The sequence below is a fragment of the Zingiber officinale genome, chromosome 7A, assembly GCF_018446385.1.
Source record: "Zingiber officinale cultivar Zhangliang chromosome 7A, Zo_v1.1, whole genome shotgun sequence".
Classification (NCBI taxonomy): Eukaryota; Viridiplantae; Streptophyta; class Magnoliopsida; order Zingiberales; family Zingiberaceae; genus Zingiber; species Zingiber officinale.
This window is the reverse complement of record NC_055998.1, coordinates 46,195,705-46,205,649: the sequence shown is the minus strand read 5'-3', so window position 1 is coordinate 46,205,649 and position 9,945 is coordinate 46,195,705. Positions and strand designations below refer to the sequence as shown.

The 9,945-nt window shown below is 43.0% G+C and overlaps 1 long non-coding RNA gene across 1 annotated transcript; it reads left to right on the top strand.

Moving 5' to 3' along the window:
• Positions 1-451: 451 nt before the first annotated feature.
• Positions 452-9,417, top strand: LOC122001380. The gene is made up of 2 exons (XR_006117338.1): positions 452-789; positions 9,200-9,417. It is a non-coding gene; the product is annotated as an uncharacterized LOC122001380 (long non-coding RNA).
• The last annotated feature ends 528 nt before the right edge of the window (positions 9,418-9,945 follow it).

The window sequence follows — 9,945 nt, the reverse complement described above, 5'->3', positions numbered from 1 at the left end:
TTTCTCTTCTAATGATATGTTTATGCCTTATCCATTTGATTGAATGTTTGAGATTGATGTAAACCCAGTTTTGTCATGAATTGGACATCAAATAATAAAATACTAAACCCCATAAGTACACTAATGAAGTATACGATATGACCTAGGTCGTATCTCACAAGGAATGTGTAATATACTAAATATATATAACAATTAAAATGATAAAAAAATGGGCATAATTAAGTTTATTTAGGAAAATAAATTTATATTGGTGTGAAATTAAGAGGAAAATAGATTCATATAAATTTATAAAATTTACTAGAATCTTTTAAATTTTTTAAAGGAGTCATTTATATTTTATAAGAATAAATGGATAAAAATGAAAACCTGTTTGAATACGGTTAAGTTGAGAGTTGAATGAGGATATAAACTTAAATTTAATATTAGACCCGAAGTTTTATTTTGCCCTAAGTGCATTCCATTGCTCGTCCACCCCCCGCATCCCTTCTCCCCCTCCTTCAATTTCGTCGCCAACCCGATCCCCCCTTCCGCACAGCCGCCGACCACTACGGTCCGACGCTAGCCGTGGTGAGCTCTAGCCTTCTCCACCTCTTCTCCGGTACTCTTTTCTGAAGTTGGAATTCCTCCCCCAAACCGTAGGAAAAGAGGCAAGTGCATTCCTTTATGTTGGTATGGATTCGATGAGGTGAGGGTTAAAGGTCTTGGAAGGGTTGGAATGTTTGGTGCTATGATGTTCAAAAGTAGGAATAAGTTGCAAGTTGATTTCCTTTGACATTATTACTTCACCCGGTGAGTCTCGCGGTTTTCTACTACTGATTTGAGGCATTTGTAATTGAGTTCAATGTTGCCCTATTTCTCCTATTTGGTTTGAGTTCTGGACAAGATTCTTGTGAATTTGTTTGGGTTTGGAAAGATGATGTTTTGCTTTTCTATTGCCTCCGGGATTGTAGTCTGATTTTGGTAGATTGAGATTGATTGATGATGCTTTTGCTCCTCTTTATGGCTTCCGGAATTTCTGTACATATTATGTGTAGATTAAGCTGGTTGGTGATTTTGTTCTTTTGGTAGCTTCCAAAATCCTAGATAGATTTTGTAGGTGGATTTAGCTTGATGGTTGGTGTTTTGCTTCTCTCTAATTCTTTCAAAATCTCGGACAAATTCCATTAGTGGATTCAGCTTGATGGTTGGTGTTTTGCTTCTCCCTAATCCTTCCGTGAATTTCTGGGCAGATTAGTTTTGATAGGTTGGGCTTCAATTGATAATGCTTATACTTCTCCTTGTTGTGTTTCTAAAAATTCTGGTCAGATTGTTGTTACATTAGGCTATGGATAATAGTGTTCTTGCTTTTCCTCATTGTTTCAAAATTTTGGGCAGATTTGATGGATTGGGTGAAAATTGTTGTGGTTCCTGTTTCTTCGAGATTTATGTGGGTTTTGGGATCGGGGTGTTGGTACAACCTTAGGTCAAGGTTGACCTGGTTGACCCGACTCGAGTTGACCTGACTCGAGTTGTATTTTGATGTTTGACGAGAACAGAAGAGTTGTATTTTGATGGGAGATTGTTGGTGCAACCTTAGGTCAAGGTTGACCTGGTTGACCTGACTCAAGTTGTATCTTGATGTTTGACAAGAACAGAAACTTGGGAGGTTGTGGGTGCAACCCTTGGTCAAGATTGACCTGGTTAACCCGAGGTGAGTTGACCTGACTCGGAAAAGTCCAAGCAGGGAGCTTGGCATGGGAAAAGTCCAAGCAGGGAGCTGCGCATGGAAAAGTCCAAGCAGGGAGTGTGGCATGGTGAAAAGTCCAAGTATGGAAGCTTGGCACATGAGAAGACGGAGAGGGCTCGGTAGCTCGTTCTCCGGACTGTGGTCAGAGAGGGCTCGGGAGCTCGTTCTCTGGACCGGATGGAAGTCGGAGAGGGCTCGGTAGCTCGTTCTCCAAACTGTGGTCAGAGAGGGCTCGGTAGCTCGTTCTCTGGACCGGATGTGGAAAGTCCTGGTGAGTGAAGCCAGGCAGACGGATAAGTCCTGGTGAGTGAAGCCAGGCAGTGGGAAAGTCCTGGTGAGTGAAGCCAGGCAGTTGGAAAGTCCTGGTGAGTGAAGCCGGGCAGATTGAAAGTCCTGGTGAATGAAGCCGGGCAGATTGGAAATCCTGGTGAGTGAAGCCAGGTGAAAACCCTAGTGAGTGAAGTTAGGTGAAAGTCCTGGTGAGTGAAGCCGGGTAAGGGAAATTCTAGATGGATCAAGGGTGATATTACATCTGGTGTTGAGAATGTCAAGTAGGTCAAGGGAGTGACCGGATACTTGGCACGAAGAGAAAAGTCCAAGTGGGTCAAAGGGATTAACCGGACACTTGGTGGGGAGTCTTAGCAGGTCAAGGGAGTGACCGGATGCTAAGCATGATGTACCAACAGGTCAAGGTTGACCGGATGTTGGTTTGGAAGGCTTGGGACTTGATTTGGGCAAAAACCAAGCTCTGGATCGATCGATGGATCGATCGGATGATGGTATCTCGGATCGGTCAGTGACCGATCGAATTAACAACGAGCTCATCGAGTGCTATCGATCGGTCTGCGGACCGATCGGAAACAACGATCGAAGGCAAGAAGTTCGGGAGAAAAGGAAGGTGATTGGTCCTCGGGAGACGATCAGAGACTTGGCCGAGTTCTCTGTGAAGAGTGCTGATCGGTCCCCAAGACCGATCAGGGACAGTGTGGACCGATCAGGTTGGAGCCTGATCGGTCCAGGCCCTAGCCGTTGTGAGCCGTTGTGACTCAACGGCTAGGTTATTTCGGGCTTCTGTGTTCTGGCCTTTTTGCTTGCAGGTTCGCAGGTTGGCTCAGGATATCAGAGGTTACAAAAGGAGATCGAGGGCTGCGACAGTCTACCCTTCTTCTTCTCCGAAGCTTCTGCTTCTTCTTGTTCCTGCCTCTTCTTCTTGCTGCTGCAAGTTCTTATGCGAGCTTTGCTGAGCTCTTCGTTCTTGAAGCTTTTTGTGAGCTTCCACTCGGCTGGGACCAACTGATCAGTTGCTGTTGCTGTTGTGGTTGGATCCGAGAAGCTGCTGTTTCATCAAGTCGAAGAGAAGGCAAGTAAGCGAAGGTGTTTCACACATTTGTATTGTATTTTGCTTCTTGCTGCTTTCTACTCCTATATTGCTTTTGCAAAACATTGTGGCGAGGTTTCTCCACCCAGAAGGAGTTCTTATTAGCCGGTTTTCTGGGGACTCATCCACTGACGGATTGATAGGCTTCGTCCACCTTACGGACACGCCGAGGAGTAGGAGTTTCATCTCCGAACCTCGTTACATCGTCGAGTTCGAGTTTGAGGTTTGATCTTTCCTTTTTGCGTTTCTATTTAGTTATTTCCGCTGCGCTAACCCTAATCGTAGGAAGAAACGCGAAGAATTTGGGGCGGCTATTCACACCCCCCCTCTCTAGTCGCGACCGTCGATCCTAACAAGTGGTATCAGAGCCAGGTTGCTCTTCGACGGATTAACACCCAAGGGAGCACAAGCTAGAGAATGGATCTACTTGGAGAAGACATCACGATTCCACCTTTCTACGATCGCGACGACTTCGCGTTTTGGAAGGTAAGAATGAAATATTTTCTTATGACTAATCTTGAGAATTGGAGTTGTGTCCATGTAGGTTTCGCTCCTCCAATGGATGAAGAAGGAAAACTTATGGAGAAGAAGAAGTGGACGAAGGAGCAAATCCACCAATCAACCATCAATGATGAGGTAACGAAAATCATTGAATTTTCTTTACCTAATGAGGTTTTGTGTAGGATAGGTGGATATAACGATGCCAAGGAGTTGTGGAACAACTTGGCTAAGTTCCATGAGGAGAACTCCACTTCAAGTCATGAAGAGGAGTCAAGTGAGCCAAGTAGCTCACTTCATGGAGGAATGGATTTAGAAGTTGAGGGCCACTCAACATCTAAAGAAGAAGAGGAGGAGAGTTCTTCTTCAAGTTCGGAGCAAGAAGAAGAAGCTTCTACCTCCGGAAGGGATGAAGGAGAGAGCGTTCATCCATCCTCAACTCTAGGTAACTCAAGCCATTTAGTTTCTAGCAAATTACACATAATGTGCTTTGAGTGTAGGGAATTTGGACATTACAAGAGTAAATGTCCAAAGAGGGTTAGAAAGACTCCACCGGCGCCAAAGGTCAAGGAAGTCGGAGTCCCAACACGCAAAGGCAAGGAGCACGTGGTGTGCTTCCAATGCAAGCGAAGGGGACACTATAGGAGTCAATGTCCGAAGGGGAGGCAACCTCACAATGACAAGAGACCGAGCACGTCAATAGGAGGAGCTAAGGCAAACCCTAAGGTAACATTTAAGTCTCACTCTTGCAATAAGACACATGCTAGTAGTTTTGTTGCAATTGTTAATAATGATAAGCATGTTAACTTTAGGAACCAATATATGTGCTTAGGTGCTAAACATGTTAGCCTAGGTAAGGACAACACTAGAAATGTCAATCCTAGGATTAACTCATCTAAGGTTAGGGAGAACCTAGGTAGAAATCCCAAATCAACTAGACACATGCCTAGGAATACCTCAAAGAAAAATGATAAATTAAAGCTTGAGGTATTAGAGAAAGAAAATCTAGTCTTGAGGTCAAGACTTGACTCTCTAGAAAAGACTTAAGGATTTGACTCTAGGGTCTAGGGGTCAAAAACCCAAGTCCAAGGACAAGAAAGGTTTGGGTCACAAACCTAAGTCCCAAGTAGTCAAGCCCAATTATCATAATGTTCCATTCGATTATGGAACAAAACCTAGGGCTAGGAAGACCATCACCAAGGTCACAAGGGGAGTCACCCCTACAGTTGATCTTGATGAGTCCCAAATGACCAAGGCTTTAAAGCCTAGGAGGGTCATTAGGAGGGTTGCTAGGGAAGTCATCCCTAGTGAATATTTAGTGAACCCAATGAGCTCCAATAGGTATTGGGTTCCTAAGAGCGTGATTCCATCACGCTAGATGGTTTAGGGTGTGCCAACCTTACTTGAATAGGTAGTTAACCTAATCATGGCAAAAGGTGGCACTTTAGGAATTTTCAAGGTATAATCAAGTCTTGAAAATGAAATGGAAAGTTATTCCTAAGGTGATTAGGATGTGCCAATCACATTTGAGGAGTTTTCTAGAGTCAATTGGCACATAGTGATCTAAAAATCTTTGGTATATGATTTTAGATCTATTACACTTAGGAATATAGATTTTATGGCAAAATGATCAAAAATGGCAACTAAGGCTAGAGTTAGGTATTTTCTATACCTTTACATGTTATTTGCCATATATTGTTTGCCATATGTCATGTCATGACATCATACTTAATTTATCATCATTTGAAATGTCATGATAATGCTTAAGTTATTTATATGTCATGCTCTAGTTAAGTTTCATATTTTATGCCATGACATCATGACATTGGCACATGTTTTTACTTATGATATCATTATATGCCATGTCATCATCTTTTGCATTTAAAATCAATTAATTTGATTTAAGGACAAAAACACAATTTGATATGGAGATCAAATTGTTGTTTAGAAAATGCATGAGAACTTAGCTTAAGATGACCTAAACCCATATCTCAAATCAAAATTGACTTGGATGTGTTTGATACACCTTAGATGTGTGTGAGATATTAGGATGATGAGTTAGGATCAAGGTGCATAGTTCTTGTACCTAGATGAGCCTAATTCGAAATTGGGGGATCATAGGGAAAGCTTGTGTACAAGTCATGTACATTTAGCCCTAAGATTGTGGTCCCAAATTAAAGGGTTTAAAATCATTTTAAAATTGATTTGAAAAACCTTGATGAAGCTTTTCTAGTGATAGCTCTCATCATTGAGCAAAGTGATACAAAGATGAGTTAACTTTGAGCTATTTCAAAGACTTTTGAACTTTGTATCAAGATTGAAAAATGGAAGATATTTTCATAGAAAACTATTTTTCCTTGATAGTATATGTTATGAGGAATGTATCCTCAAAGTTTTATAATTTCTGGAATTTTCTGGAATTTTGTAGGGGTTTCTGAATTTCGGAAGGAAATTCAGAAACTGATATCAGAGGTTGTGGACTGATCAGAAGGGAGTGGATCGGTCACTGTGACCGATCCAGGGAAGACCTGATCGGTCTGGTGACCGATCAGGGCGTGCCAGTTTCGACTGTGCTGTTTGAAATTTCTGAAATTTCAGCAATGAAGTTGGTGTTTTGGATTTCTAAAGCGTTGAAACTCTCCAAGACATTGTTGGTGCAATGGTCAAGGGGGAGTTGACCTTTAGGGGGAGTTTTACCTATTAGTCAAGGGGGAGTTGACTTTTAGGGGGGAGTTTTTACTCCTAAAGACTTGAGTGATATGGGATTATTACTAAGTTAATTGTTGACCTTAGTATCAAGGGGGAAATTAAGGGTTTCAATGAAAGGTATGAGACCTTCATTAGAAAGAAACTCTTGACCTTGATTCACTCTTTTTGATGTGTGTCAAAAAGGGGGAGAGTGTAGGTTTGGGGAGAATGTTCAAGGAAGAACATTAGAAAACCTAAGTTAGGTTATGGTTTTGTCAAACATCAAAAAGGGGGAGATTGTTGGTACAACCTTAGGTCAAGGTTGACCTGGTTGACCCGACTCGAGTTGACCTGACTCGAGTTGTATTTTGATGTTTGACGAGAATAGAAGAGTTGTATTTTGATGGGAGATTGTTGGTGCAACCTTAGGTCAAGGTTGACCTGGTTGACCTGACTCAAGTTGTATCTTGATATTTGACAAGAACAGAAACTTGGGAGGTTGTGGGTGCAACCCTTGGTCAAGATTGACCTAGTTAACCCGAGGTGAGTTGACCTGACTCGGAAAAGTCCAAGCAGGGAGCTTGGCACGGGAAAAGTCCAAGCAGAGAGCTTGGCATGGGAAAAGTCCAAGCAGGGAGTTTGGCATGGTGAAAAGTCCAAGTATGGAAGCTTGACACATGGGAAGTCGGAGAGGGCTCGGTAGCTCGTTCTCCGGACTGTGGTCAGAGAGGGCTCGGGAGCTCGTTCTCTGGACCGGATGGAAGTCGGAGAGGGCTCGGTAGCTCGTTCTCCGAACTGTGGTCAGAGAGTGCTCGGTAGCTCGTTCTCTGGACCGGATGTGGAAAGTCCTGGTGAGTGAAGCCAGGCAAACGGATAAGTCCTGGTGAGTGAAGCCAGGCAGTGGGAAAGTCCTGGTGAGTGAAGCCAGGCAGTTGGAAAGTCCTGGTGAGTGAAGCCGGGCAGATTGAAAGTCCTGGTGAATGAAGCCGGGCAGATTGGAAATCCTGGTGAGTGAAGTCAGGTGAAAACCCTAGTGAGTGAAGCTAGGTGAAAGTCCTGGTGAGTGAAGCCGGGCAAGGGAAAATCCAGATGGATCAAGGGTGATCGGACATCTGGTGTTGAGAAGGTCAAGTAGGTCAAGGGAGTGACCGGATACTTGGCACGAAGAGAAAAGTCCAAGTGGGTCAAAGGGATTAACCGGACACTTGGTGGAGAGTCTTAGCAGGTCAAGGGAGTGACCGGATGCTAAGCATGATGTACCAACAGGTCAAGGTTGACCGGATGTTGGTTTGGAAGGCTTGGGACTTGGTTTGGGCAAAAATCAAGCTCTAAATCGATCAGTGGATCGATCCAGTGATACATTGGGTATCTGGATAGTAGCCTACTGAGTGCTATCTGATCGGTCTGCAGACCGATCAGGAAACAACGATCAGAAGGCAAGAAGTTCGGGAGAAAAGGAAGGCTGATTGGTCCTCAGGACCGATCAGGGTCTTCCTGGACCGATCAGGACATAGCCTCATCGGTCCAGGCTTAGCCTGATCGGTCCCCAAGACCGATCAGGGACAGTGTGGACCGATCAGGTTGGAGCCTGATCGGTCCAGGCCCTAGCCGTTGTGAGCCGTTGTGACTCAACGGCTAGGTTATTTCGGGCTTCTGTGTTCTGGCCTTTTTGCTTGCAGGTTCGCAGGTTGGCTCAGGATATCAGAGGTTACAAAAGGAGATCGAGGGTTGCGACAGTCTACCCTTCTTCTTCTCCGAAGCTTCTGCTTCTTCTTGTTCCTGCCTCTTCTTCTTGCTGCTGCAAGTTCTTCTGCGAGCTTTGCTGAGCTCTTCGTTCCTGAAGCTTTTTGTGAGCTTCCACTCGGCTGGGACCAACTGATCAGTTGTTGTTGCTGTTGTGGTTGGATCCGAGAAGCTGCTGTTTCATCCAGTCGAAGAGAAGGCAAGTAAGCGAAGGTGTTTCACACATTTGTATTGTATTTTGCTTCTTGCTGCTTTCTACTCCTGTATTGCTTTTGCAAAACATTGTGGCGAGGTTTCTCCAGCCAAAAGGAGTTCTTATTAACCGGTTTTCCGGGGACTCATCCACCGACGGATTGATAGGCTTCGTCCACCTTACGGACACGTCGAGGAGTAGGAGTTTCATCTCCGAACCTCGTTACATCGTCGAGTTCGAGTTTGAGGTTTGATCTTTCCTTTTTGCGTTTCTATTTAGTTATTTCCGCTGCGCTAACCCTAATCGTAGGAAGAAACGCGAAGAATTTGGGGCGGCTATTCACACTCCCCCTCTCTAGCCGCGACCGTCGATCCTAACACGGGGTTCTTTGCTTTCTCATAATAATTTTCAATTTCTTAAGCTAGATTTGGGATTTTAGGGTAGTTTAAGTGGTTGTCTTCTTTTGGTTTTTCTCTAGGTATGCATGATTAGGGTACGAAATGACTTTTATTTCTCATGATACGAATGATGATAGGTTGAATTGGGTAATGTTCCCCATGTAAGTAAGATAGGTCATGTTCTTGTTATATGAATAATTGGATGGATAATAAGCATATGTGATGATAGTATGGGATGGGTGCCTTGGAATGAATTCCGAGGAGGGGCCTTCCAAATATGAATGATAATGCATTGAATGTTGCTTCGGCTATATGATTATAAGTTATTCTAGACTGTATCACTATAGTTCATGATCATGGATTAAATAAAATGTGCTCAAATGAAGGTTACCACATGTGTGCTATGTTCATCCCCTGCTATGCTATGAAAAAGTTTTAGTTTTCCTTTCTTCTACATATAAATAAAATTCATGTTCCATGCTTCCTAGCTACTATATTTTCTTGGTCATGTATTTCATATACCTACTATTGGAATGTGCTTGCTGAGCTCGTGGACTCACGTAGTGATGGTGTAGGTGAGGGTGTCACCTCCAAGGATTTGGTAGCGGACGTGGGGACAAAGTAGCTGAGGAGACGAGATGGGAGCATGACATACTGTCCGAGGACCCCTATGAGCATGTGAAGGAATTGTTCGTTTACTGATCATGTAGTTGTGGGTTAAAGGATATTGTTGGTTAAAGTTGAAGGATTTACATAAATCGGAAAGCAGGGAATTGAGTGGAGTTTGAGATTTCTTTGTGATGCATCTCTCCAGTTGTTCCTTTGATTTCAAAGGTTTTACGACATTCTCTTTAATGAACCATCCACATGGGGTCAGTAGGTGTGGTGTATCTTTATGTGAGTAGGACGTAATGAGTTAGGGTCATTTTAGAATGTAGACAATGAATTCTAATCTTAGGATTGAATTGTTATTGATTTGGGGTTTGGGGTTTTAGTGCTAATGCTAAAGGAAATTAATGAAAGACACCCTATCTAACCTAAACTACAATCGTAATGTGTTTAAGAACACAAAACATTTGACAGACTTAATCTAATCTAACCTATGCATCGAATTTGAAAATAAAGGAAACTATACTACGAATTCAACTCAAGACATGCAATTGGAAAAGCAAGTAATTGGCCTAATCTAATCTAATGAACTAAATGGAACAAGAAATAACAGCAACATCAAAATCAAACTTAGTTGCTAATCAATAAAACTATCATTCAACCGAATTCAAATTGAAATGCAAGGATGAATTAACCAAACATTCTTCACACA